This window comes from Atta colombica, unplaced genomic scaffold (genome assembly GCF_001594045.1).
Source record: "Atta colombica isolate Treedump-2 unplaced genomic scaffold, Acol1.0 scaffold68, whole genome shotgun sequence".
In the NCBI taxonomy this organism is placed as follows: domain Eukaryota; kingdom Metazoa; phylum Arthropoda; class Insecta; order Hymenoptera; family Formicidae; genus Atta; species Atta colombica.
In genome coordinates, this window is record NW_017259559.1 from 466,515 (window position 1) to 469,549 (window position 3,035).

Sequence of the window (3,035 nt, forward strand, 5' to 3'; positions counted from 1 at the left end):
TTCCAAATGGGATTGGTGTATTTAACCTTAAATCATTAGTGCATGAAAGTCCATATATAAATGAAGATATTGAGTAAGTAGATAAACATATAAAATCCGATTGTTCATAGCTACATGCTGGTTAGGGGCCTCTGGCCCCAACGGGTGAGCTGCGTTACATGCTCGGAAACCAGCCTGCATAGTTGGTAGAGCATGGATAGTTTCCAATCAGTGAGTTGCTTATATGCGGGATCTATATCCCGTGAGCGCACTGGGAGTCTCGGCATAGCCATGACACGCTGGTCGGACGTATTCCGATCCCATGCTCATGGGGGGTGAGTTAAGCTTAATTGCAGATATCGCACGTTAAACACTCTTCTCTTTTGTTCTTATTGATGGATTTCCAAACCATTAATGTAGATTGGCTAAGATATATATGGGATTAGCATATTTAAATTGTTAATATATGGAAGTCCGTATGTAAGTAAATCAAAATATAGAATAAGTGGACAAAGTCTGATTGCTATAAAGTTTTCCTAATATATTCTTTCGTACCCACTGGATTTCCGAATTATTTTCGGGATTTATATTAGTAACAGATTTCCAAGTAGAGATAGTAATAACTTTTACTATACAATACATTAGATTAAACATATAAAAAATGGAAATCCTTGTTTGAACTATTAGTATATATTTCCAAATAAAAAATTAGATATAATTTAATCATAAATTCCAGATAAATTTTTAATTATCTGAAATTACAGACATATATAAAATAGATTTTTATATGAAAATCTCACCAAGGCCCAAAAATTGGTAATCCAAATATAACCACATTTGATTATAATATATCTCAAATTTAGTAAAGCCCTATATGGTATGTCCACATTTGTACAAATACATTTTTATGTCTGGACATACCTGGAATTTAGTGCAGGAATATATGCGTATTAATTTAAGGGAAAGCTCGAACTTCTGATGAAGTCACCAGAGGTCGCGCCGCGCGCCGCGCATCGATATGTTTTTACATACTATCATCAATATCTCACACAATCTCTGATACATGCAGTCGCACATTCGTATCAATTTTTGTATAACAAATTCGTCATGATAAAACGTCTAAGTCTAATTCTAAGAACTCGACGTTATTTGTTCGTGTAAACTACGTGTCTGGAAACCACTATTTCATACGTACAGGTTGCAAAGCATTCATTTCAAGCAAATGTTATCACGACTTGATAGCTGAGACGCCATATTTCACTAAGAAAAATATATCAATTTTGAAATTTTTGATCATTCTCGGCATAGATTCTACTTTCCAGGCGTGTATTATGCATATACTTTAATTCTAGAAAAGGATTTTCAAATCGATGAAAAAGAAAAAAATATTTGTTATATAAAAATTACATGATTTAATCGGTAAAACAGGAAGAGAATCCCTTTAAGGGGATCTTAAACCGATTATCGAATTTGATTGATATCGATAGTATAGACTTTTTTAATTCCAAATTTGATAATAGTGATATCTTTGAATCATTTCTTATATTATATTCTTATATTCTTATATTATACTTATATCATTTTGTTTTACTTAATGCATACATATATCCTTATTTAACATATGTTATATAAAAATGCATACACCAAGTATGTTAATAACGAGAGTTATTATTTATCGATTATTTGATGATATATCACAAAATTATTCGGGAAAAATGTTATATATATGGACATATATAATAATATATAATTATATATAAATTTATACAGGGTGTCTCTTAAGATGGGTCAGAGCCACATTGGGGGCGGAGAATAGATCAAAGAGAACAAAAAATTCTTATACTATTTTGAGATGTAGTTAGAAACTCGCTGTAGTTAGAAACTCACTCGAATTAGAAAAAGAAACGTCTAAACCAATATGCGGTTAAGTCGCGCCGCGCGAATTCGTAGGACGGTCCACACTCGACCGGCGGCAGCGGTGACGCGCAGGGAGAGGGAAGTAGCGCTTCATTGCCTAGCACAGCCTGGCATGGCGATTCTGTATTTCGCCGCATCGCACCTTATTACATTATTCAAATTATTACATTATCCAAAAATGTTACTTTAGCTGAAGTTTTTCTTATCATTATAAATTACGTTTAGTATACGATTATTTATTATATATTTTATAAATCACATTATTTAGCATATGATTAAATACGTTTTAACACAATTATAGATATGTTAAGCGATTAATTAAAAATCTGTAACTGTCATTAAAAAAAAATCTATAACTTACAAGGAGAGGGACTCAACTATCCCTCTCCGATTTTAATAAGCAATATGTTATTCTCCAGACAAAAATAAGCGACACATATTTTTTTATACGTGCCTATACGCACTTTAAAAGATGAGATACTCCTTGGAAAAAAATGATTTTTTTCTTTTGTAGCGAATATCATTGAAAAAATCTCTTCTTTTTTCTCTTTCGAAGCGAATATCGTTGGAACTGTAAAAGACAGAAAAAAATTTTCAGAAAATAGAATCGTATAAGCAAGCGGAAAGGTATCTCATCGCGACGATCAGCATACGCTTTGCATAATACATGCTCTAATTAATTATATCGTTATCTATAATTGTATTAAAACACATTTAATCGTGCTAAATAACGTGATTTGTAATGATAAAAAAAATTTCAGCTAAAATAACACTTTTGGATAATGTAGGCGCGATGCGGCGAAACACATAGGACCGTCATGCCAAGCTGTGCTAGGATTACAACGCTACTTCTCCCTGCGCGCCGCCGCTCGAGTGTAGGCCGTCCTACGAATTTGCGCGGCACGGCTTAATCGCCTGTTGGCTTAGACGTTTCCTTTTCTAATTCGAAAACTACAGCGAGTATCTCAAAATAGTATAAGAATTTTTTATTCTCTTTGATTCATTCTCCGCCCCCAATGTAGCTCCAACCCATCTTAAAAGACACCCTGTATAATTTTGTATAACTATATATAATTATATATAATTTTGCGCGCGCGCGCGCGCGCGCGTGTGTGTGTGTGTGTGTGTGTGTGTGTGTG

At 33.7% G+C, this 3,035-nt stretch overlaps 1 protein-coding gene across 1 annotated transcript in view; it reads left to right on the forward strand.

The window, feature by feature from the left end:
- LOC108692265 (protein THEM6) overlaps positions 1-3,035 on the forward strand; it is a 15,994-nt gene that overhangs the window by 8,317 nt on the left and 4,642 nt on the right. The window lies entirely within an intron of this gene.